The sequence below is a fragment of the Aethalodelphis obliquidens genome, unplaced genomic scaffold, assembly GCF_003676395.1.
Source record: "Aethalodelphis obliquidens isolate GAN/ISIS:26980383/991018 unplaced genomic scaffold, ASM367639v1 scaffold3, whole genome shotgun sequence".
NCBI classification, from domain to species: Eukaryota; Metazoa; Chordata; class Mammalia; order Artiodactyla; family Delphinidae; genus Aethalodelphis; species Aethalodelphis obliquidens.
The window spans coordinates 6,411,692-6,439,597 of record NW_020837947.1 but is presented as its reverse complement, the minus strand read 5'-3'; the positions used below and the strand labels follow the sequence as shown (position 1 = coordinate 6,439,597).

At 38.5% G+C, this 27,906-nt stretch overlaps 1 protein-coding gene across 11 annotated transcripts in view; it reads right to left on the bottom strand.

Annotated features, from left to right (window-relative positions):
* Positions 1-27,906, bottom strand: part of LOC113606908 (1-acyl-sn-glycerol-3-phosphate acyltransferase delta) — a 1,415,842-nt gene that overhangs the window by 666,696 nt on the left and 721,240 nt on the right. The gene's annotated exons all lie outside the window — the stretch shown is intronic.

Here is a 27,906-nt window from a genome sequence, read left to right as displayed (position 1 = left end):
GGGGAGAGGAAGTCTCAGTTATTGGAGGCTCCATCAGAAGACGTTTTTCAAATAAGAATCAGAAGTAATGGACATCCTATTACTTGCGTACAGAAATTAATGTTTTTCATTTGTTCTAGCAAGGTGATAAGAAAATTGTGTTATAATCAAAGCCCTGCATTATAGTAAGCTCAAGCATAGATCACATAGCTTGAGTAAGCAAAGATGCCCAGATATCCCATAAACATGGGATAAAATGAAACACAAACTCTCAATTACCTGAAATTTTCCTCCTCCAAACCAGTGATGTTTGTTTAGGTATTAGGGTCCCTGGCTGAAGAGGTACAAGAATCCAGGTTGAAAGACAAGGTCAAGCACCAGAGAAAACTACTTCAACTTATGAATAATAAGGATGAATAAACCATGAGTGAGAGACTGTGACTTGTCCAAGTTCTCATAGTCACTAAAAGCTGCAATCTCCTGGTCAGTGAAAGGTACAACCAACATTACTCTAACCAGCAAGGATCTCATTCAGATTTGATGGAGAAATCAAAACCTTTAAAGACAAGCAAAAGCTAAGAGAATTCAGAATTACAAAACCAGCTTTACAACAAATGCTAAAGGAACTTCTCTAGACAGGAAACACAAGAGAAGGAAAAGACATATAATAACAAACTCAAAACAATTAAGAAAATAGTAATAGGAATATACATATCGATAATTACCTTAATTGTAAATGGATTAAATGCTCCAACCCAAAAACAGACTGGCTGAATGGATACAGAAACAAGACCCGTATATATGCTGTCTACAAGAGACCCACTTCAGACTTAGGGACACATACAGACTGAAAGAGCGGGGATGGAAAAAGATATTCCATGCAAATGGAAATCAAAAGAAAGCTGGAGTAGCAATACTCATATCAGATAAAATAGACTTTAAAATAAAGATTGTTATAAGAAACAAGGAAGGACACTATGTAATGATAAAGGGATCAATCCAAGAAGAAGATATAACAATTATAAATATATATGCACCCAACATAGGAGCCTCAATACATAAGGCAACTGCTAACAGCTCTAAAGTAGGAAATCGACAGTAACACAATAATAGTGGGGGACTTTAACACCTCACTTACGCCAATGGACAGATCATCCAAAATGAAAATAAATAAGGAAACACAAGCTTTAAATGATACATTAAAAAAGATAGATTTAATTGATATTTATAGGACATTCCACCCAAAAGCAACAGAATACACTCTCTTCTCAAGTGCTCGTGGAACATTCTCCAGGATAGATCATATCTTGGTTCACAAATCAAGCCTTGGTAAATTTAAGAACATCGAAATCGTATCAAGTATCTTTCCTGACCACAATGCTATGAGACTAGATATCAATTACAGGAAAAAATCTGTAAAAAATACAAGCACATGGAGGCTAAACAATATACTACTTCATAACCAAGAGATCACTGAAGAAATCAAAGAGAAAATCAAAAAATACCTAGAAACAAATGACAGTGAAAACACAACAACCCAAAACCTATGGGATGCAGCAAAAGCAGTTCAAAGAAGGAAGTTTATAGCGATACAATCCTACCTTAAGAAACAAGAACCTCCTCAAATAAACAACCTAACCTTACACCTAAAGCAATTAGAGAAAGAAGAACAAAAAACCCCCCAAAGTTAGGAGAATGAAAGAAATCTTAAAGATCAGATCAGAAATAAATGAAAAGGAAATGAAGGAAGCGATAGCAAAGATCAATAAAACTGAAAGCTGGTTCTTTGAGAAGATAAACAAAATTGATAAACCATTAGCCAGACTCATCAAGAAGAAAAGGGAGAAGACTCAGATCAATAGAATTAGAAATGAAAAAGGAGTAGTAATAACTGACCCTGCAGAAATACAAAGGATCATGAGAGATTACTACAAGCAACTATATACCAGTAAAATGGGCAACCTGGAAGAAATGGACAAATCCTTAGAAAAGCACAACCTTCCAAGGCTGAAACAGGAAGAAACAGAAAATATAAACAGACCAATCACAAGCACTGAAATTGAAACTGTGACTAAAAATCTTCCAACAAACAAAAGCCCAGGACCAGATAACTTCACTGGAGAATTCTATCAAACATTTAGAGAAGAGCTAACACCTATTCTTCTCAAACTATTCCAAAATATACCAGAGGGAGGAACACTCCCAAACTCATTCTAGGAGGCCACCATCACCCTGATACCAAAAACCAGACAAACATGTCACAAAGAAAGAAAACTACAGGCCAATGTCACTGATGAACATAGATACAAAAATCCTCAACAAAACACTAGCAAACAAAATCCAACAGCACTTTAAAAGGATCATACACCATGATCAAGTGGGGTTTATCCCAGGAATGCAAGGATTCTTCAATATTCACAAATCAATCAATGTGATACACCATAGTAACAAATAGAAGGAGAAAAACCTATTATCATCTCAATAGATGCAGAGAAAGATTTTGACAAAATTCAACACCATTTTGTGATAAAATGGTGATATGATAGTGGGGGACTTTAACACCTCACTTACACCAATGGACAGATCATTGGTGTAATTAAGTCTATCTTTTTTAATGTATCATTTAAAGCTTGTATTTCCTTATTTATTTTCATTTTGGATGATCTGTCCATTGGTGTAAGTGAGGTGTTAAAGTCCCCCACTATTATTATGATAAAAACCTTCCAGAAAGTAGGCACAGAGGGAACTTTCCTCAACTTAATAAAGGGCATATATGACAAACCCACCACCAACATCGTTCTCAATGGTGAAAAACTGAAACCATTTCTTCTAAGATCAGGAAGAAGACAAGGTTGCCCATTCTCACTATTATTCAACATAGCTTTGGAAGTCCTAGCCACAGCAATCAGAGAAGAAAAAGAAATAAAAGGAATACAAATCGGAAAAGAAGAAATGAAACTGTCACTTTTTGCAGATGACATGATACTATACATAGAGAATCCTAAAAATGCCACCAGAAAACTACTAGAGCTAATCAATGAATTTGGTAAAGTTGCAGGATACAAAATTAATGCACAGAAATCTCTTGCATTTCTATACACTAATGATGAAAACTCTGAAGAAAAATTAAGGAAACACTCCCATTTACCATTGCAACAAAAAGAATAAAATACCTAGGAATACACCTATCTAAGCAGAGACAAGACCTGTATGCAGAAAACTGTAAGACACTCATGAAAGAAATTAAAGATGATACAGATGGAGATATACCAGGTTCTTGGATTGGAAGAAACAACATTGTGTAAATTACTATACTTCCCAAAGCAACCTACAGATTCAATGCAATCCCTATCAAACTACCACTGGCATTTTTCACAGAACTAGAACAAAAAATTTCACAATTTGTATGGAAACACAAAAGACCCTGAATAGCCAAAGTAATCTTCAGAAAGAAAAATGGAGCTGGAGGAATCAGGCTCCCTGACTTGACTATACTACAAAGCTACAGTAATCAAGACAGTATGGTACTGGCACAAAAACAGAAATATAGATCAGTGGAACAGGATAGAAAGCCCAGAGATAAACCCACACACATATGGTCACCTTATTTTTGATAAAGGAGGCAAGAATGTACAGTGGAGAAAAGACAGCCTCTTCAATAAGTGGTGCTGGGAAAACTGGACAGCTACTTTTAAAAGAATGAAATTAGAATAGTCCCTAACACTATATACAAAAATAAACTCCAAATGAATTAAAGACCTAAATGTAAGGCCAGATACCATCAAACTCTTAGAGGAAAACATAGGTAGAACACTGTATGACATAAATCACAGCAAGATCCTTTTTGACCCACCTCCTAGAAAAATGGAAATAAAAACAAAAATAAACAAATGGGACCTAATGAAACTTAAAAGCTTTTGCACAGCAAAGGAAACCATACACAGGACAAAAAGACAACCCTCAGAATGGGAGAAAATATTTGCAGATGAAGCAACTGACAAAGGATTAATCTCCAAAATATACATGCAGCTCATGTCATGCAGCACAATATCAAAAAAACAAGAAAATAATCCAAAAATGGGCAGAAGACCTAAACAGACATTTCTCCAAAGAAGATAATATAGATTTCCAACAAACGCATGAAAGGATGCTCAACATCACTAATCATTAGAGAAATGCAAATCAAAACCAAAATGAGGTATCACCTCATACAGGTCAGAATGGCCATTATCAAAAAATCTACAAACACTAAATGCTAGAGAGGGCGTGGAGCAAAGGGAAGCCTCTTGCACTGTTGGTGGGAATGTAAATTGATACAGCCACAATGGAGAACAGTATGGAGGTTCCTTAAAAAACTAAAAATAAAACTACCATACGACCCAGCAATCCCACTACTGGGCATATACCCTGAGAAAACCATAATTCAAAAAGAGTCATGTACCAAAATGTTCACTGCGGCTCTATTTACAATAGCCAGGACATGGAAGCAACCTAAGTGCCCAACAACAGATGAATGGATAAAGAAGATGTGGCACATATATACAATGGAATATTACTCAGCCATTAAAAGAAACAAAATCAAGTTATTTGTAGTAAGGTGGATGGACCTAGAGTCTGTCATACAGAGTGAAGTAGGTCAGAAAGAGAAAAACAAATATCATATGCTAAAATATATACATGGAATCTAAAAAAAAAAAAATGGTCATGAGGAACCTAGGGGCAAGACGGGGAAAAAAGACACAGACCAACTAGAGAATGGACTTGAGGATACGGGGAAGGGGAAGGGGAAGCTGGGACAAAGTGAGAAAGTGGCATGGACATATATACACTACCAAACGTAAAACAGATAGCTAGTGGGAGGCAGCTACAGAGCACAGGGAGATCAGCTCGGTGCTTTGTGACCACCTAGAGGGGTGGGATAGGGAGGGTGGGAGGGAGGGAGACACAAGAGGGAAGAGATGTGGGGACATATGTATATGTATTAACTGATTCACTTTGTTATAAAGCAGAAACTAACACACCATTGTAAAGCAATTATACGCCAATAAAGATGTTAAAAAAAAAAAAGAACACTCCTTAACACCATACACAAAAATAAACTCAGAGTGGAGTAAAGACCTAAGTATAAGGTCAGACACTATAAAACTTTTAAAGGAAAACATAGGCAGAACACTTCTTAACATAAATTGCAGGAAGGTCTTTTTTGACCCACCTCCTAGAGAAATGAGAATAAAAACAAAAATAACCAAATGGGACCTACTTAAACTTAAAAGCATTTGCACAGCAACGGAAACCATAAATATTACAAAAAACAACCCTCAGAATAGAAAATATTTGCAAACAAAGCAACTGACAAAGGATTAATCTCCAAAATATACAGACATCTCATGCAGGTTAATATGAAAAAAACAAACAACCCAATCAAAAAATGGGTGGAAGACTTAACAGACATTTCTCCAAAGAAGACGTACAGATGGCCAACAAACACATGAAAAGATGCTTAACATCACTAATTATTAGAGAAATGCAAATCAAAAGTACAATGAGATATCACCTCACACCAGTCAGAATGGCCATCATCAGAAAATCTACAAACAATAAATGCTCGAGAGGGTGTGGAGAGAAAGGAACCCTCTTGCACTGTTGGTAGGAATGTAAACTGATACAGTCACTATGGAGAACAGGAAGGAGGTTCCTTAATAAACTAAAACTAGAACTACTATGTGACCCAGCAATCCCACTACTGGGTATATACCCAGAGAAAACGATAATTCAAAAAGACATATGCACCCCATTGTTCATTGCTGCAGTATTTACAATAGCCAGGACATGGAAGCAACCTAAATGTCTATTACCAGAGGAATGGATAAAGAAGATGTGGCACATATATACAATGGATTATTACTCAGCCATAAAAAGGAATGGAATAGTGCCATTTGTAGACATGTGGATGGACCCAGAGACTGTCATACAGAGTGAAGTACGTCAGAAAGAGAAAAACAAGTATCATATATCAACACATATATGCAGAATCTGAAAAAAACTGGTATAGACAATCTTATTTACAAAGCAGAAATAGAGACACAGACATAGAGAACAAACGTATGGATACCAAAGGGGAAGGTGGGGTGGGTAGTGGGGTGAACTGGGAGATTGGGATTGACATATATACACTATTGATGCTATGTATAAAATAGATAATTTATGAGAACCTACTGTATAGCACAGGGAACTCTCCTCAATGCTGGTGACTAAATGGGAAGGAAATCCAAAAAATAGGAGATATATGTATATGTATAGCTAATTCACTTTGCCGTACAGGAGAAAGTAACACAACATTGTAAAGCAACTCTACTCCAATAAAGATTTAAAAAAAGAAAAAAGAATATATATATATGTGTGTGTGTGTGTGTGTGTGTGTGTGTGTGTGTGTGTGTGTGTGTGCGCGTTTAATACTAAAAAAAACAGACCTAAACCTGTCTTGAACCTACAGCATTTGAAAATGCATAGAGGTCCTGTCCACCCTCATCTCCTTGAGCAAGTTATGGAGAAATGACGTGCATGTGACATTAATACAATGCTCTAATACTCAGATGCCTGCCGTGGAACCAGGTATTGTATTCATACATTAAACTGGCCACTAACACTGATTTATGAAATGAAAGAAAGTTCACTTTTAGTGCAACAGAGTGTTATAGCATGGTTATTCAATTTTAAAAGGGTACTTTTCACATCAAAAGATGATTTAATATAGACTTATTTTTTTTAATGAGCTGCCTTAGTACATTTGAAATGTACTTTGATTTACAAATGTTTAACTTACACTCACACACTCAACGATACCTAATATGTACACACACACCTTCTGCTCAGATTGGAACTTGAGATCAAACTGGAGGCACGTTCTCCTATGCCAGCCTTTTAGATCGTATTTTGGGCTGAGAATATCTATTTTCTGTTTTCCTACTATACATCACAGGATGTAATTTCAACAACAGCTCTCACCAACTATTGTAGATCTTCATTCTGGGCTCATTCATTCATTCAGCAGATATTTATTAATTTCCTACTTCCTTTCATTCACTTTTGTTAGGTGCTGGGGTACAAGCGTGAATATAACAGACACAGTTCAAATCTACTGAGGGCAACAGACTGTATTTCTATGATGTCATAAATGAAAGTAGAATATCAAATCGTATTACGATACATGAAGGAAGAGAAAGAAAGAAGGTGAGACATTAGGTAGCAGGCTGCAGGCATCAGGACTGGGTGGTCTTGTCTGTGGAAGGGACGTGCAAGCAGAAGCCTGAGGACTGGGTGGGCTGCATGAAAAGCCAGATATGGTTTTCCTAGCAATGAGATGTGCAAAGGCCCTGAGGTACAGAAAGGTTTGGAGCATGCCTGGGAATGGGAATCAAGTCTGTAAGTCTGGAGCGCAGAGACGAAGGACTCTGATAGGAGAGGAGATGTGACATGGACACCGATGCATGTCAATAAATACATGTCTGTTTAAGGCTTTCATGGTAAGGCTGGCATTTCAGCTTAGATCTTTCTCGCAGTTAGTTTGCACTTACCGAATAGGCCTGTAATTAACTGTATATGTTTTTATGTCATATAAAATGTCACATGAAATTCTTTAGAAATTTGCCCTAGAATTTCAGCAAAAGTGCAGCTCTCTAATTCCTCCTGGGAGGCAAAGAGACTAGAGGGAAGCAGAGCAGAGAGGATTGGCTGTGGGCTGCAGGGGACCTGATGGAAACTTCGGGTTCCAGGCTGCTAGGTGAACACAGCTTGGGATGAATGATTTCAGCTGGATGCTTTTATTAGGGCATAACTGCACAATGGAGAAATCCTGCTCCCCGCTCCCCGCCCCTCCCAGCCACCAGAATTACCTTTCTAAGACACAAAACTGGCCATTATATTCTCCTAACTTAAAATTCCAATGACTTCCCAGCGGCTAAGTGATAAAGCAACTACTCTTTGGGAGGATATACAAGGCCCTTTTCGAGTGGTCCCCAAGTTCTTTTCTTATACTGTCTACTTTCAATTCACTGAGGTCAAGCTCCAGCTTCCTTTGCTCCTCATTTGGGCCAACACACACGGTTCTCTGTGATGCCGCACATGGGTCCCTCTTGCAGGGATGACGAACAAGCCACCCTGCCTGCTAACCTACTGCTGATCTTCTGAGACAGTGGGCCACCTCTGACCCCTTGGAGTCACAGCTTTCGGAAGACGGCACAGGGCACTGAGGAAAACAGAGGATACCCACCTGGCTATCCAAGTCAGCTCGTCACCGGGTGGTCAGTGGGTTACAGGTGCTGATGTCAGATGTCCCTGACAGAGAAGCTCTTTTTTTTTTTTTAAAGCTTCGGCTCATTTGGTGAAGTTGTTGGGGGGGGGTGGGTTTAAGGCGACAGAGATTGGGAGAAAGTTACATGTGAAGGAAGCGGCGCGTACCCAGGTCCTGTGGCGAGAGGGAGCAGAGTTTGCTGGAAGAACTAGAGGAAGACCAGGGCTCTGGATGCTGCGAGTGAGGTAGGTAAGAGGGAGCCAGCAGAGGTGGGCTCTGATTATGTTTTTGAAGATTGAGTGTCGAGGTGGGTAGAGGTGGGTAGCTGGGGGTAACTGCCTTTTTCTCTCATTTCATCATTTCTCAGCTGGACTGGCAGCTGATCAACACCCATGTGCAGAATTACAGTATATACAACACAGAAAACACAAATGGATCCAACTCTATATCACAATAACTTGGTTCTATCTTTACAGTAGTTAAGAGGAAAAAAATAACGGTTACAAACCAAAACATAGTAGGGGCACTGATAAAATCTGAGTTGACAAATTCTTCCTGCTACGAGGTCATGAGGTGTGTGGTAGTGCAGGTCACGTGAGAGCTGGAGGCGGCGCGTTGACTGGGGCAGCGACTACTGGGGAGCACGCAGTACCGACACAGAGGGAGTGGGAGCCCCAAACAAAGAGGCTCCAGAAACGTCACAGTGTGAGAATTTGCATTGGGTCTTCAAGCATTGAAAGAGCGGGGTGAAGGGCTAGAGGTGGATGTCTCAGGAGCAAGAGAAGCAGCGGCAGGATTGAAGTACTAAAATGAGAACATGAATGGCTGGCATGTTCCAGAGGCATCAAGGAGAACGGCCTATTTGGAACAAAGGTGATTTTCAGGAGAAAAGGAAAATCATTCAGAAATTAGAATATTAAGAAAAAATTGTCAAAAAGGAAAAAAGTACAGGGATGAAAATAATTAGCCTAAAAAACGTTATGAGGTGACTTAAAAATTCGTTCACAAGAATCCATGGGTAGGGTTCCAAGTTAGTATTACTTTAAGTTACTTTAGGCAGAACTAAGCTTGGAGGAAATTAAAAATTTCTTGATAATTAAAATATGAAATAGTGTGGCAAGAGAGGATGGGGAATCTCCAAGTCTATCTTAATTAGGTGTTAAAAATAGATGTTTCTAAAAGTGCTGTTTCCTTTCTAGGCCATCCAACATTCTGGAGAAGTGCTTTTAATCTCAGCAATGTGCTAATTGTTTCTAATGGCCTATGAACAAACTCCCTAAACTATTAACCTTCTCTCTTTAGCCAGAGATTCAGGAAATTAGTCTTTGAAAGAAAAATCCCCAGCAGGTTGCCCAAGAGTGTCTCCCAAAGTAGAGAAATTGTCACTTTATTTGGAGGAGACTCAAGGTCAAACCAGACATAAGCTTGTGGTGTGGAATAGATAAGCTAAAACCTTTTTAAAACATAAAAGCTAACTCTTCCTCTCTCTGATTCACTTTAGTTGTGTTCCTATCTGTAGGGAGAAATATAAATGATAGCACCTCTCAAATAGCTTTCAGACACACCAACCCATAATTTCAGGATTTTAAAAGAACAGTAAAACAGTATCCCACATTTGACAAAAATATTTGAAGCCTGATCCTTGTACATTAAAATTGATGCCATATTGAAAACGGAGTTTAGTTTAGTCTTAGAAAGGTAATGGCCACTGAACCATCGGGATGTGCCCGGGGGAATTTGAGTTGCCCCCTCTGTTTCTACTCATTTTCTTTAGTGCATGAAAAAATTCATTTGTTTCTAAAAGAAGAACAATCATAGACTAGCCAAAAAAAGTCATGAAAAAGATGGCCAATGACTTTTCTAACCATATTTCAAATTTTACTTAAAGTTACAGTAATTAAACTATGTGCTTGGCACAGAATGAGTAATGAACAGAAGTAGAAGCCCAGATAGAGGTCTAAAAGAGATACAAATATATCTGTGTGATTTCAAATTAGTGAGATATTAGATGACTTGCTAAGGGTGTTAGAATAGTTAATATAGTAATGATAATGATAATAAAGCTTGGTACTTTTAGCATTCCTCAACACAGATACTTAGGGAGGTCAAAAAAATCAAATGTTTAAAAAAAATAGAATTGTAAAACAGTTGAGACTACAACACAGGTAAACTGAATCAATAACCCAGCACTGGCAAAGAAATTTCTAAGGGGTCAGAAAAAATCAAAATCACTGATAATTGAATACATAAAAATGTAACACCTAGTATGGAAAAACACTAAAAACAGAGTAAAAGAGAAACGATAAATGGGGAAACATTTACATCTATTATATGTATAGAAAAGTGCTAGAATTCTTGACATGTAAAGAAATCTTCCAAATTTATTAAAAAAAAAAAAAAAGACAAACATTGATAGAAAGCTTGGCAGGGAGAGGCCAAAACAAGACATTCACAGAAGAACCAATAAAAATAGCCAGTTTACCCAGAAAACGTGCTCACTGTCAAGGCAACAGCTATGCATCAAGTGTCCACTCACCAGGAGCTCAGTCATATCTCTGCATACCTGTTGACCCTGAGCCCTGTCGGTTCTGACATGGAAAGTGCCAAGATACAACAGGTAGGAAAAAGCAACATATGAGTCACGTGAGAGCAGGCACGGTAGAATTGTACTGCTATGAAATGCCACACACATATAGTACTTATATCGCATGCGTCACTGCATTCTGAGAACAACATCGGGTAGACAAAAAGCACCAAGGTGGGGGACGACGTGGCAAGATGCACCCGAATCTTAGATCCCTGAATAAGGTCCTTCCTGGATGCATTTAGCAGTAACCAGGCAGGGTGGACTGTACTCAGGAATACATATTTTAGCAGAAGGCCTGGATTGAGACTCTGTTGTCACTTATCAGCTATGCGACATAGGATTTACTTCCAAAACTCCTCCCACTAAGCCTCAGGTGATTTATGTGAGGACCAGGGACAATAACAGTACCTGCCTCACAGGGCTGTTCTGAGCATTAAAGGAGGTGATACCTGTAAACTCACTTAGCAAGAACGACCACTGAGAGGTTTGCTCAGGAGGAGATTTTCCACAGCCCGGCGCGGCTCCAGCAGAATACGGGACTTAGTTGATGGGAATCTCCTATCGCCATGTGCAGCTCAAATGTGGCTTCTATAATCCATGGAAGCTAAGCACCTGGAAACATACGGCTTCTGCAGAAGTGGGCTGCAGCCCTGAGCAGGGTCTCACTTACCAGTCCTACCGAAGACTAGAAACCTGTTATAATGCTGACAGGGATCAGGTCTAAACCAGAGACTGCCTTCTACATCGCTACTGTCACGGGCGACCCACAGTAGGACTGAATTTGAAGGATGGCAGGTCTCTTCTGCCTGACCTTTTTTCCTCCTTCATTCTCTTTGCTTTCTAGTTACCAAATAGCATGAAAAAAATTCTGCAGTAATTCTGAAATCACACTGATACATAATAGAGGGTTCTTCTTCCAGAATGAAATTAAATGACTTTTGTAATTGGTTTATTAGAGAACCACAAACTTGTTTCCATTCTTCACGAATTTACGGATTCACTTCCACCATAGGGGAAAAAAACAGCTAACACAAACTCTAAGGGTGACACCTTTTAAATCTGATTGAGGTTTTCAAATTTATTTAAAATACAGAACTTAAAAATTACAGTTGGTTGGCTCAGGAAAATGACTTTCAGAATTGTTTATCTCTGTGCACCAGATTCAACCTCTCTTCACAGTACACACTTCCTAATCACTACACTGCCTGAGACCCACCAAGCATGTTTTCCAGCACTCGCTAAGCCGTGTTTTCTTCCTTAGTTTATCAAATCCCAGTGGAAAAGAGCCAGCTCCATGGCTGAATATAAAGGGCAAGGCATTCACATGCACAATCTGCAATTTGGAACTAAGTTTGTTAAATGACTTAGAGAAATAGTAGAGTTTGGAATGCAAGGTTTACAAGTTCAGACGGAGATAGCAGCCTAACAGGAAGTGAGCTTCCTGCCTTTTGAAATCAGAGGTGGGTGGCCTCCACCCCCTCCTCCACCTACAGCAGGCTTTTCCAGCCTCAGGACTGCTTGATTTGGGTGCTGAGCGCTGTAGGATATTCAGCAGCATCCCTGGCCTCCATACACCACATGGCATTAGCACCACACCTCCGCCTCTGCGCTGTGACAACCCAAAATGTCTCCAGACATCGTAAAACCACCCCTGGGTAAGAAGCACTAACCTACAGCTATGTAAGAACATTACAGCCATGTGTTCTTGCCTCACACCATATCACTAAAGAGAAAAGTCGGTTTGCATGGAGTGTCAATTAAATTTTATGTAGTCATAGCTATACCCATAAAAGTATAGAACTGGCCTTAAAAATATTACTTTTCTCGGAGGAAAAGAAATATTCCCATTCAGCGAGCTAATGAAAGGCTTGTTCATGAGTAGTTTTGTCAGATGACTCCTGGGATGTTGAGGCAGACATACCAGTCATAGAAAAAATTAAATACTCTTTACTTATGCTTCGTATAGCCAAGACTGATGTATGTTTGGAGAGCAAAATATAGAGGAGACAAGATCAGTAAAAACTTACCTACAATATGCTCTTTTAGTTAGCAACTCAGAGCCAAAATCTTAGCTAGTATTTACTGTGTTTGCTATGTGACATGCACTCTTCAAATTTTATCTCATTTAATTTTTCAGACCCTTTTGAAGAGGTTCAGAGAAGCTGGGGAACTTGCCCAAAGAACAAGGCAATTGTTCTAATTAGAGGTGGAACCGGGTTTCGAACCCAGCATTCTTTCTCCAGAGCCTAAGCTCTCCATCACAGTCTCTGTTCATCAGAGGCTGACTCGGTTGGCATCACTGAGCATCACTGAGTGGCTCTAGGGCAAATCAATCTATGCTCAGAAACAAATGTCAATGGAAACTGGGAAATAGGAAAATCAGACATAGTGAGAGACTGGGGGAGGAGAGAAAATTCTGTGCCTTCTGCTAGTCTCATTACAGAACAAGCTTGGTGTAAAACAGACATTGCAAATGGACAAGAAGCAAGCTGTAGTGCTAAGGAAGGCATTCCAATATATTTATGGGAAAATAAACTTAACTAAGCCGAGTTTTCAAGACAAACAAAAGGCTAATTCCACCTATTTAGTAAGTATACAAAAAAAAAAAGGTTCAAAGAATGAAGTTTATTTTTTTTAATTTGCTGAATCAAAATCTCTTTCCATATGGACTTGGTGTTGCAGGAGCCGAAAATATCATTCCAGAAAGCCAGATTAGAGCTGAACACTGACAGTTCTGTGAAAGCTAATGTGTATGATGGGATCATCACACTCCACGCATTTTATCATTTTCCTAGAATACCGTTCTGTATAAATTCTGTAATAAGAGTTACTTGTGATAGAGCCACTCTAGCTATTATCTTACTGATTTTAAAGGACACTTAAGGAAACTTCTGTGGACAATCTTAACTTAAAAGTTCAGTATGGGCATCTGGTCCAGGAGAGCATCTTGGCTAGCTCTTCCATGCACAGCTCCCCAAGACGCCTGCACGCTGGACTCCATGACAATGCAGAGGTTTGATTCCTTAGACCCCTGCTAGGAGGACACGTCCATCAACCAGCCAGCATCACACTAGTTTCCTAGCACAGAATTGGAGTGAGACAGCACCCTACAGCACCCCGTCTCAGTTCAAACATGCAAACCTCTGGAGCAGCAGGGGCTCTAAGAGGGACTGGCAAATCTGGGGGAGACTGCCCATTGCCAATAACACTGAGTACCGTTTTACAGTTTACCAAGCACCTTTACACAGATTTTATTATTGGACTATCACCCCAACCCTGACAGTCCTTTTAAGTGGGTATCATCAGCCTCACTGGATAAAATGGTAGCTGAGGGGTGAATGACTAGCTTGTAATTAAGTCCCAGTCTGACCTCAATTGTGTCTGCTTTCCGCCCCATCATGCCACCAGGAGACAAAGGAATCAACTCAGTGGGAAAGTCTTCTCAACTCCTTTTCAGCCCAGGCTTTAATTCAGCTATGCGGATCCATTAACCTACGCATTCCTCTTTTGTAGAAGATTACGTTAACTTAGTCAAGACAGGTTTATTATGGACATAATTTGAGGTTAACCTTTGAAATGATCACTGGGAAAATATATTTGTAAATATAACAGCCTTTAAAAATGGGCATAAAAACAATTCAAATTAAGAAAGTCTAGTTGACAACAAAATGTAATTCCACATGCCAGAAGCTCATGGAATTCCAAAAAGCTTAAGATGTTAATATTGATATCAAGTCCTTGAACAGTGAAAAGGCACAATTAAGGAGATACAGAATGTTTGCATTTAAGAATCAGTGAATTATTAATTTACTAGGGTAATTTATGAGTGACACTGTTGATTATTTGTACTGTGGTAAAGTTTTAGGCTGACAATAGTATTTCTTGTAAGGCACGTGGATGCTTCATCTCTTCTCATGCCTCTTAAACCATATGGGTTTTGAATATGAAATTTTGAAGTTTGTTTCCTAAACTTCTCTTAAGACACATTTTGATTATGTAAATATATTTTATGTTTTTTAAAAGTGATCATTTATATCACATATAACAGTAAAAATTTACAGTAGTTTCTACATGAAATCAATATCATGATATTTGCAAAACAATGTGAATGATTAAAACCTGGATTTTCTTTTGCAGCTATTAGCATTGTGACAGGACTTGCATTTTATGTAAGAATGTCCGGGTGTGTAAGGAATATGGTAGTTCAGACTATTTCTGCTCTCAAAACTGTATATTATTCCACTGAATGGAGTAAGTTCTTGGTAATCACATTACAGCAATTACCAGAATAGGTTAAATGTGATTATATTTGTTAATTCTTGTCCAGAAATACGTATTGTACACGCTACTTTCTAATACTGTCCTAAATAACTCTTCTCAGGATTCTCAGGTTCTTTTCATGCCTCTTGTCTATGGCTTGTAGGGAATACAGAGTGGTACCACGCAGATCCCGTTTCAAAGGACTTGCTGCCCAGCTGCGGGGCGTGCGGTCAGCAGGCGCGCCCAGCCCTCAGCTCCTCCAGGATCTGCGTCAGTGACCGACCAGCAGCAATGCCGTGAGGCTGGGCAAGGCAGGAGCTGAAGGCTCGGTCCGACTCAGCCCTGGGCGCTCTGTGGGCCACACTCACTCCAGAGCGCCCCATGCAGCTGGCCAAACTCATTCCTTCCCTTTCCCCTTCACAGGCCTTGGTCTCTAATGAATAAGTAAAAAAATCTTACACATCAACTTCTGTTTCAATTTCTGCTTCTGAAGAACTCAACCTGCTACATGTCCCCTGTCACAGCTTTTACAGTAGCCACATTTAAGATGTTAAATCTCTACTAAAATTTCTAAAGCTATCCTATTAAAGAAGTCTTATCCTTCCCAAATATATTTTGGTCACCAAGGCCCAATTTCTTTTACAATCACTTTTTATACAATCATATGCCCACAAAATTCCTCCTGTTAATATCAAAATTCTTTTGCCCTCGAAACTCAAAGTATTTCCTCTGAGTGGAGACTTAGGGCCAGATATTCCCGATTGGATTAATGTTTCATTTCTAAAATAACTATTTATGTACATATATTTCCCCAAGGGGAAAAGGATTATTAATAATAATCATTACAACTGATGTGCCGCATTTGAGTAGAGATCTAACATTCTCAAAGCGTATTCACAGAAATTAACTTACTTGATGTTAACACCACCTCAGGAATTAACCAAGTTTAGGAAATGAAGGTCAAAATAACTGATGTGCCCCAAGTCAGATAATCAAATGCTGGTGGATTCAGGGGGCAAAGCCTGTCCTGATGACCCCCTTCCTGGAGCTGTCTGCACCCGATGGTGCCACCTACACACTTGCACACCTTTTGTGAAGTGTAATGCATTTATTTCTACTTTCTCTGAGGAAATGGGGTAGGGATCATAAAATCTAGGCTTCAGAAATTAGAACTTTGGAACTCACCATCTGAAGCTGAAATTGCAAGGCTTGACACACTTAATCCTCACAGTAACTCTGTGAAAACGAGGAGGCACTCTTCTCATCTGGAAAGACGGGGTGAGGAGGAAAGTGCCGCATTTTGGATCCACACAGTCTGTCTTCAAAGAAAGCGCCCGGAACCACTATACCACCCGCCCACCCCAAGAGTCCGGAAGGCCACTGGAGTCAAACTAAAGACCCCACAATCTTAAATATGAAAAAAAAGAGGGAAAATGGGAGGGGAAGAAGGAAGCAGCAGACTAACCCTCCTTTAGCTCTCGGGGATAAATTCTGCAGTAAGGATATAAGAATTTAGGGAATGCTTTAAGACCACTTATGCAATAATACGTGTCTGTAAATAACTCTTGGATTAATGGTCTGTACATATTTCTGTACTTGCGAGCGTGACACAAATAGGAAAAGCCTTCCCCAGAAGAGGTATTCTGAAAGAGATGAGCTTTAAGTTAAATGTGAAGTGAGGTAGAATGGGGATTAGTTACTGTTAGCACAGGGGGCATGCTGGAACAATCAAGGGCTGCTGCTCACTGGGGACAGAAAGTCAATCTGTCTTGCTTGGAATAAAGTGTCTTTGTCAGAACAAGGAATCAGTCAGCCTGTGGACGTAAGAAAACCAAATGCCAACCCCTTACCTAGCCGGTAGGCAGGCTGCTTTTCTAATATTGTTTAGGAACAAAAAGAATAATTCACTTATCATTGGGGATTCTCACTAATGAGCATGGAGAACGATGCAGGGACACCCTGTCATATGCCCTTGTTTGTGTATAACACTAATTATTATTATCTATACTGGGCCCTCCCCAAACCCCAGTGGTTCTAGCATCACAACTTGGGGTTAATCTATTGAAGAGAGAGACAGATTTGTTATGTGAAATTCTGGGAAACGTTATGATTTCATCTTGCATGCCAGCATTGGAGAATGAGGGAGCAGCAACTCAGACTGAAGGGTGGAGCTTAATGAAAGTTGAGCCCTCTCTGGATTGCAGCAACTGTCACCATCCCCTCCCATTTCATTCTTTTTCATATTCAAGTTCATATTTATCTCCTAATAAACAGTGACACATGACCTTGGAAAGGAGGAGGGATAGGGTTGCAAGTGTGACTTTTGGGTCTCAGCTCACAGGTGTTTACCTGTAAGAAGTGATGTGCTCGTGTTATATATCCTTCCTATGGTCTCTGGGCGCTCGGGTTACCAAATGTGGAGCCACGGAACCCCTGGTCTCAGAGGCATACATAGGAGGATGATATGACAAGATACACCCAAGACAGTCCCAATATTTGCTTTTGTCTGTGCATCCTGTCTGATTTAGTGTTTATTCTAGATTTGTCATTATTCAAAGTAGTAGTATCATTATCAGCTACATTCAATAAGCTGGACTGGTTTGGGTACACATACACACGTACTTCTGTGTTCTCTGCCACTGTCTCATCTAGAGCATGTGAAGTACATGTGTCCGTCTGTGCTGGGACTGGTCTGAAGTCTGAGAGATGCACAAAGCCACCAGGCCAACAGTTGGTGGGATCAACGGAAATTGTAGGAATTTATAGGTTCACTCTACATGAAGTATGTGCAGATAGAAGACAGACAGTACAGAGACCACGGAAAAATAGTCAGAAGGCTTCTGCTGCAGGGCTTTTTGTCACTTATTAATTACAAATCTAGAACAACTGTTTACTGTGATTGTTGGTATCAGTTACTTATTTTGGAATAAACCCTTCCAACAGTTACATGTTAAAAGAAGTAGTTTAATAGGTTAATATGTTAAAAGAAGTACATGTTAAGTACATAAGATTCTAATACTAATGCCAATGTGTGGAGGCTTCCCACCACCACCAAACAATGATCCGACGCCAGCTGAGGGACCTGCAGTTCGTTTCTGACACTATCTACCAGGGGATAGCATCAGGTTCTGCAAATTAAGTGTTCAGCCTTACAAAACTACCCCCTCCCACCTTCAGATGCCAACTGCAACTCCAGGTTGTCACCTGGGATTCTGACCCGCTGTTATAGATTGGAAGTTCCATGACCCCTCCCCTTCAGTTTCAATAATTTGCTAGAGTGGCTCACGGAACTCAGAGAAATATTTTACATACTAGATTACCAGTTTATTATGAAAGGATAGAATTCAGAACAGCCAGGTGGAAGAGAGGCAAAGGCAAGGTATGTGGGAAAGTTGGAACTGAAAGTTCAAACCTTCTAATCACAAAGGTTGGTTCCCCCGGCAACCAGCCCCCATTCTCAGGTGCAACCCAAAGTAACCTCCTTAACATAATGAAAGGCACCATTGTTGCTCTCAGCACTTAGGAAATTCCAAAGGTTTTAGGGGTTCTGATGGGGGACAGAGAACAAATATTTCTTATTATAAATCACAATATTGCAGTACAGAATTTCTATTTCTCAAGAAAGTTAATGATGACTATTTAAGTTGCCTAGGTATTAGTCAACATTTTCTATTTACCAGAGGGGCTTTTAAAATATCACTGACCAGACAAAGACTAGAGACACAAACCTACTGAAGAAGCATCAGCATCTACTACAAAGTCTGTAGTTATTTCAAGAATACTATGCACAAAGAATTCAATTTCACACATGCAGCTCTGAAGGTACATTTACATATTATTTGGTGAAGTGTGACTTTTCATTTAGATCAAATGACTAAGTTAATTTACTCAGTTTTGATTCCAAGTTTTCTTGTGCATATACAAAAAGTTAAGTGATAGCTGTCAGTGTTAGCTTGCTTAGCAGAAGAACTTCATAAGGAGTTAAACTGAATAGTTTTCTGTCAGTGTCACTGTCTAATAAAAATGGAAATCCTGTTAAATCCAATAATTGTTCCGTTTTTCTTTTCACGTAATTCATTGACTCAAAGTAAAGAGTCTGGAAATTTATTCTCTTGATGGTGAAATATCTGAATTTATTGTGAATTCTAGTGCAAATTCAGTTTAGAAGTTCCACGCTGAATATGTTCTTAAAGTGATGATGTGAATATATATTTCAGTGGAATACAGCCTTATGGTTAAAAACAACGTCCTTATTAAATTTAGGAATGTGTGGAACATGCTTGGAAGTAATCATCGGATGCATCTAACTCATAATTGTGTTCAAACAAGCTGTGATATTCTACCAATCAAAGCAGAAGCTGTAGTTGTTAAAATTTACAAATATTTTTATAAAGACAGTAACTGAACCACGAAATTGTGACAAAACAGACTTTGGATACAAAAGCATCTCTGTTGTCTCTCTACAGCTCATTATCAGTCCAACTTTTAGGCAAGTTTCAGCCTTGAAAAAACTACTTTGTAAATCAAGTCTAGTGTCAACTGAAGGGTGGCAAAATATGCCAACCCAAAATGTGTCACTTTGGCATAAGAATTATTTTGAGCTGAAGCCGATTGAGAGGGAGCAGACATAAGAAAAGCTCTCTGCCCTCCCTTATTTGCCTAAAAGCAGGACAAACATTTGTCAATGTATCCCCCTCCCCTTTCTATCAAGGACAGAAGTTAATCACTGGAGACAACTTTAGACACTTATCAGCCCAGAGGGCACCAGAGGAGTCTATACAGCAAACTTTACTAACTAGTCCTTACCCTTCATTAGTTCCACCATATATTCACCCGCCCACAATCTGTTCCCGTAGAAGTTCAATGTCTCTTTCCTTTGTCTTGTCGCTTCTCCACAAATTCATTGTTCTTCAGCTAAGGGGCTACAGAAGCCCAAGTTCTAACCATCTGTTTGAGTTACTCATCTCTGGGTACTCCCATGTGTATGTGTGTTGCATGTGCTAACAAATTTCTTTCTTTTCTTTTTATTGTGTCTTTTGTTAGAACCCCAGCTGGAGAACCTAGAAGGGTAGAAGGAAAGTACTTTTTTTCCTCCCCTACACTACAATAGTACTAACTACTTTACAAGAGTCTTCTAAATTTGTTTGCGTTTTGTTCAAAATCAATTAGCAATCGTTAATCAAAGTATTCAACTAATGAATGTCCCAAATCTTCAGCTTTTGAAGCCTCAAGTAACAAAAAATCACTGGAAAAGGTTTGCGAGAAGACATTGAAACTAATCCCTGTAAAAGTAGGGGGGAAACTGATAAGATTAAATGATGAGAACTCAAATGATATACTGGATTTCCATTCTGAAATCTATAACTGAACTTTTGGAATATTTCAATTGGTGGGAAGAATTTTACAGTGAAACTCCTATTTTTAATTTGTAGTTTCCATATTGATATCACAAAGAAGTGGAATTGAGAAAACTGACTTTGCTGCATCTAAATGTGGTAGAACTTTCAAAATATGCATAAATAAAAATAACTTATTTGGCAAGTTCTGTTTTGTAAAAATGCTTGTCAAAGAAAGGTTCTCTGAGTGGAGCAAAAAACAGTACTTGGGATAATATTCTGTCAGAAATATTTGCTCATTTTAATTAAAAACATGTTAGAATTGAGATTACTTTATCAAAATCTTCTCTGAGCCTGCTGCCAGTAGAGGTAGGTTTCCTCAGTTAAAATATTATGATCTGTAGAGAAACATCCATTGGAGGCATTAACAATTTTAAATGTTTTAGTCACACCACAACTGAAGAAGACTTTAGGCACCTGTTTTTTTTAGTTAAAAAAAATACAAACATACATTTTAAACAAAATCGCTCAGGAGGAGGAACTGGATGGAGACGGGTAATGACAGCACCAGGTGTCAGAGTTTAGTTTTGGGGTCAAGGGTCAAGGTTCTTTCCAGGGTGACATGAAAGGAGGAAGGGCTTCAGCATAGCAGGTAATGTCAGTATCTAGCTGGCTGGATGTAAGATAGCAAATTAGCCTATGTATTTTTAAAATGTTGTCTTGGTCAAGTGAAACAAATCACTGGGAAATCTTGGCCTAAAGAGCTAAGTTTGGGTCCCTGTTTCATAGCAATGACACCGAGAATGCACTGAAGTTGCAATGTCAAGTTCTGCCTTGCCTGGATGAGCCCATCTCCACCACACTACTCATCTACAAGCCTGTGCAGCTGGCTTGCTCTCCCTGCATCCGACTTAAAAACATGTTTATCTCAGCTTGAAGCCCCTGAAACAGTTCCTTGAGTCACAGATGAGCTCAATAAATATCTGTTGCATGAACAGATTGACTTTTAAGTTCTCTCTATAAGAGAAGGAGGCATTAAAGACAATAGACTTCTGAATAAAATTGCTTTGCCCATGATATTGATATTATAGGATGCTGCCTTCTGTGTTCACACTTCTGCACATCAATGTGTGGGTGTGATGGTGTAAGGACTGTCACAACAGCACATGAAGCAGCCCTTAGTGCTGTGAAAATCTACGTCTAGACCTAGAAACCCTTGAAATTCCATTCCCAGTGTACTTCAGATGCCAAAATTGAGGCCATGTTTTCTTTGACATAGAATTTGTCAAATTAACAAGAAACAGAATCAACACATCATGACCCTTACTTCAAAAAATAACTTGTCTGCTCTGCACGTTATTGAGACTATTGCTTATTTGGTTGCAAGTAGCTCTACAAGCTGTGAAGCCACAAAGGACAAATCTGCAAATACCTAATTCTAAATGTCATGGGAAACAAGAACTATGTAGATGTTGTATATAGAGGGTGAGGTAGATGATATCATTGCTTACCAATAAGAAATATCCCAGCAGTTTAAATTTTCTGAGGATAAGAATCAGTGCAAATATTATTTGCAATACACATAATTTCTTTCCCTCCACAAGTTTATAATGAATTGCTAATTATAAGGATAAAGTTGCAATTAAAAGCAAATGCACAAGTCACTTACAATATTTTTCTAAGCAAAATTAGCTCTTTAAAGACTCTGTGGGCATTTATTTCCAATGAAAATGGACCTTAAAAGTAATGGTCGGCTGTCACCAAAGTCCTAGTGAGGGCCACTTGGATGCTTTAGGAATACAGCCGCTTCTTAACATCCACCATCAGAAAATGAACTGCTTAAAATCCAGACGGTTACAACATGGAAGGTTGACCTTAATAGATACGAAATTGGTCCAGAAGGATTTGCAATATCGTCCTAGTAGTGCCAGCGGGGGCTGCTGTGCACCTGCAGCGACAGTTAAATGAAAAGGTGAGGCTTAAGAATTTCATGCACAAGCACCTGTAACATCTCCAGGAAACCCCGCTGATGCAGCCACTTGGATCTGAAATCTACAGGGTTCACTGCAGGAGAAATGAAGGTCACTGACTGACATTAAAACTGACATGGCTCACATTTCAAAGTCTCAATGTTGATAAAATACTTCTTCTGTTTTTATAAGTAACTGACCCCAAACAATATAGCTGAGTAATCTATCTCCTACTAGTAGGACTCTGAAATTTGGCTTTCTCCTTTATTTCTAATAGTGCCTTAAAACTCTCTACTGATTTCTGATTAATTTATTTTGTTTAAGTCAGTTTGGACAATTCCATTAGATTCAGAAGGGATTTTTAAAAGTAGAGAGTTCCACACAAAAAGAATTTGTTTTCTGTTTGTCACACTGAATAAAACAGGTTTACTTTAATCCAAACCAGCAAATATTTATGTAAATCTCTTGGATGCAAAGACTTGTGCAGGACACTGTATCAATAGCATCAGTCAGGTTTGCACATCAGTCAAGCTTGGACCTCATCCTTCCAGCAGCCTACAACTTAGAGTAGACAGACATGTATACAGCTGTTTTCTTCAACTCTTACTGGTGTTTAAATCGTCTTTGTATTTCACTTTACTGCCAGTATTTTCCTTTTCACATGCAATCCTACCTTCCAACCTCACCAGATAGCTTGCCTTTTACTGTCCAGAGAAAACTGGGACCATGCAGGGGGTAAGGTGTGATGAGAGGAAAACACACAGGCCTTGATGTGTAGGTTGGTTCAGCCAGTTCCTCGTGGTAAGACCAGGTGTAATTTTTTAAATGTCTTAGCCTCAACTTCTTCATACGTAAGATAGACGTTCAAAGAATTTGAAATTAAAGAATTACAAGTCATTAAGCATCACCTTCGAATTTCAAAGGAGGCAATGCAATTGCCTTAATGTAAGGCTTTACCCACATGAAGGATTCTCCTTTCTGGAAGGGTTTATAGCAGCTCTCCCTCAAGACTCGATCAGACGGAGGTGTGCCACACTTTTTCAGGAAAGAATCTCACAGCTTAAGTAGAGAGATCTTACTCCAATGGGGTCTGGGCACAGTGTGAAGTTACTCGTTTCAAGCTAGAAGACATATCTTTGAAGTTTCCTCTTTCATCTTAAAAAGTTATGATATTCCATTCTACTATAGAAGGTACTCCTGTTTATTCTACTATCAATTTGGTATTCTGATTTACCTTTCTCTAGAATGCTATGTAAGATGGACACTCCAAGATACTCCCATACTTAAAGGGAAGTATTTTTTGTTCCTGGCATGTTACATTACCTAGGAGTATACATACTATTTGGGTCAGATAGGAGAAATATATAGATCTGTATGCTCAAAGAATATCACTGCTGCTATGACACAAACACACACACACAATTTCAAGGATTTTTCCATTACAGAAATAAAGCCACTTACTGAAAAAGTCTCTGTGATGACCTAGATGGGTGGGGTGGGGGAGTGTGGGAGGGAGGTCCAAGAGGGAGGGGATATATGTACACATACAGCTCATTCACTTCACTGTATAGCAGAAACTGACACAACATTGTAAAGCAATTATACTCCAATAAAAAAAAAGATTTCAGTTAAATCCTATGTGAGTATACCTGTAGTCTCTCACAATGCTCTTCAGAGCCTGACGATGAATCAAATCATACGTTTCCATCTGACACCAAAATGTCAAGAAACGGTAAAGCTGATAGAAGATAGCCATTAAGCAACATAAAAGGAACTTCTATATAGAATTGACAAGAGAAGCGTAGACATAACAAATGCATTCAAAGGGAACATAACTAAGATACCCATTTCTCATCTCTCTTTGTTAAATCAACAAATGAATTCATACCAAAATACTATCAAATCATAGTCAGATCACTCTCCCCCAGGAACACCAAGAACAAGTCCAAACAGACTTTCAGATAAACCTTTACTAATCTCCAAGCCCAAGCACATCTTTTAAGTGCGCAATCCAAGGCACTGCTCCAGTAGAGGCTGAAGGAGCCTCAACACAAATCTGAAAGCAAGAAAATTATTTAAAACATTCATATCAAACAACAATGACATCGAAAACCTAAGGCTTTATTGGAAGGGTTAAGGAAAATTACAAGGTAGTAGTGCTTCTTAGATTTAATGTCCTACTGGGAAGTGGACTATAGAACATGTTTCTGGAAGGTGAAATTTTGACTATAAACATGGTTGTTTTTTAGTCTGTCTTCGGTTTTGGAAACCAGGAATAATGAATAAAGGTGAAAAGTACAGGGACGCACTAGGCAGCTTTAGAAGAAGCAAAGCTAGGGAAGGAGGGTGGTGATTTTTTTCTTTTTGCCAAATGATATCATGGTAATAATTTTTCTATTTAGTTATGTTTTCAAATTTTATATTTTTAAATTTTAAGAAGGCTCATTCTGTAAAGTAAGATTCACGGTGCAGAAATACTGTTTTCCCCTGAAGCTACCTGATATCAGGGTGAACCCCAAGATATACACACTGGTTGGGGAAGGAATACAATCTCACTTTGGCATTGCCCGTGTCATTTTTTTGTGGCTGAATATTGTTATTCCTGAGTGCAATTGAGGTATCCAGGGATGTGTTGAACCTTTCTGATATAATTTCTATTGTAAATACTTAACAGCACAGCTATTATACCTTCAAGTGCTGTAATTTCTGGTTTTGGCTCAAGTTTTTGCTTTTGGCTCGATTCACTATTTACTCATAAACCTAAGACTATCAACTGATAACCTCAATTGGATGAAGATCAAGCCACTACTGTAAATAAGGAGTGGGGACCGCAAGGCTGGATGGCAGATGGGAACCTGAAGGCTCACACAAAACCTCAGGACGTTTTAGCCCTCAAATAGTTCGTTCGCTTTTATCTTTAAGAGACAGGAAAATATTTTATATACAATATAAACTCAAAAGACACAAATCACGACCTGAATTAAAATTTAAGCCTAACATCTGGAAATGAATAGCACATTTATCTTATACATTTTTCTACATATTACAACCACATATGTGTCATTTGGAGGCCAATATCATTGAAAACCTCATTTTTTATTTCTGCATCTGTCAGAAGACAGGACCACAAACAAGTGCTTTCTCAAATGATACTATTGATTTATAGGCTGTGAACAAGGACTGTTTCTACCTTTTGCAGTTCTTCAGAACCAGTCAGAGCCTTACAGTTTACCTACTTCAATTCTTGGATTTTATAAGGAAACTGAAGGCTTAAGAGATTGTTACATTGCTAGATCAAAAAATTAGCTTAATGGCATTGGAGTTCCTTGAATATGTTATTATACACTTGTAAAGAATCATTAAAAGAGAGAATTATTATTAAGAAGGTAGATGAAAAATGCCAATCTCTTTTTATACAAAAGTACATGTTTGTAAGCACAAAAATAAATAAAATTCGTACCTTGCTACCAATTCTCTACAAACTATTTCAGAGAATAGAAGCAGGATAAATGCTTCCTAATTCATTCTAGGAGGCCAGCATTACCTTAATATCAAAACCAGACAAAGGCAATACAAGAAAACTACAGACAAATATCTCTCATGAATATAGAAGAAAAATCCTCAACAAAATATAGCCAATCAAATCTAAAAATGTATAAAAAGTATTATACACAATGGCCAAATGGGATTTATCCTAGAGTTTACAAGGCAGATTCAACACTGAAAAATGAATTAATGTAATCCATTACATCAATAGACTAAAAAGAAAAAACACATGATAATATCAATACATGCAGAAAAAAAATCTGACAAAGTCTAACATGCATTCATGATAAACACTTTCAGTAAAGTAGGAATAAGAGGGGGACTCCCCGAACTTGATAAACTCTATCAACAAAATATCTACAACTAATGTCATACTTAATGTAAGAAACTTGAACTTTCCCGCTAAGATCAGGTACAAGACAAGGATGTGCTCTCTCACTATTCCTTTCGAAATCATACTGTAAGTCCTAGCTAATGAAATAAGGCAAAAAAAGGAAATAAAGGCATACAGATTGGAAAGGAAGACAAAAAACTGTCTTTGTTCACAGATGACATGGTCATCTATGCAGAAAATACAAAAGAATTGACAAAAAAATCCTGGAAATAATAAGCACTTATAGCAAGGTTGCAAGGTACAAGGTTAATATGCAAAAGTCAATTGCCTTCCTATATACCAAGAATGAATATGTGCAATTTGAAATAAAAATACCATTTACATTGGCACCTGAAATTTGAAGTACTTAGGTATAAATCTAACAAAATATGAAATAAGACTTGTATGAAGAAAACTACAAAACTCTGATTGATGAAATCAAAGAAGAACTAAATAAATGGAGGTATTCCATGTTTGTGGGTAGAAAGACTCAATATTATCAGGTTGTGGGTTCCTCCCAAATCAATGTATACATGCAATGAAATTCCAATCAAAATCCCAGCATTATTTTACGGATATCAACAAATTGATTTTAAAGTTTAATTGGAGAGGAAAAGACCCAAAATAGTCAACACAATATTGAATGAAAAAGCAAAGCTGGACTGACATTACCTGACTTCAAGACTTACTATGAAGCTATAGTAATCAAGACAGTGTAGTGTTGGTGAAAGAATAGACATAGAGATCAGTGGAACAGAACAGAGGGCCCAGAAATAGACCCTGATCTTTGACAAAAGAACAAAGGCAATACAATGGAGCAAAGATATTCTTTCCAACAAACAATGCTGGAAAAATGGGACATCTACATGTAAAAATGGACCTAGACACAGACCTTACACCCTTCAGAAAAATTAACTCAAAATGGATCACAGACCTACATATAAAACACAAAACCATAAGACTCTTAGAAGATGACATAGGAGAAAACCTAGATGTCCTTGGTCATGGCACAACTTTTTAGTTACAACACCACAGCCACAAGGCATAAAAGAAATAATTGATAAGCTGGACTTAATTAAAATTCAGAACTTTTGCTGTACAAAAGACAATGTCAAGATTATGAGAAGACAAGCCACAGACTGAGAGAAAACATTTGCAAAACACACATCTGATAAAGGACTTATCCAAAATATACCAAAAACACTTACAACTCAACAAAAAGAAAACAATCTAATTAAAAAATGGGCCAAAGGCCATAACAGACACCTCACCAAAGAAGACATACAGATAGCAAATAAGCGTATAAAAAGATGTTCCACATCATATGTCATCAGGGAAGTGCAAATTAAAGCAACAATATGATGGAATCTTAGGTACCTATAAAAATATGTTTTCATGTAATATCCCATGACACGGAAATCTTATCATGCTACCATGTTAAATGGAAAAAGCCACATACAAAACTCTATATACAATACAATTACATATAGCACACACACACACATATGTACATACATACACACACACACACACACACACACGCACCATACAGACATGCAAATGTT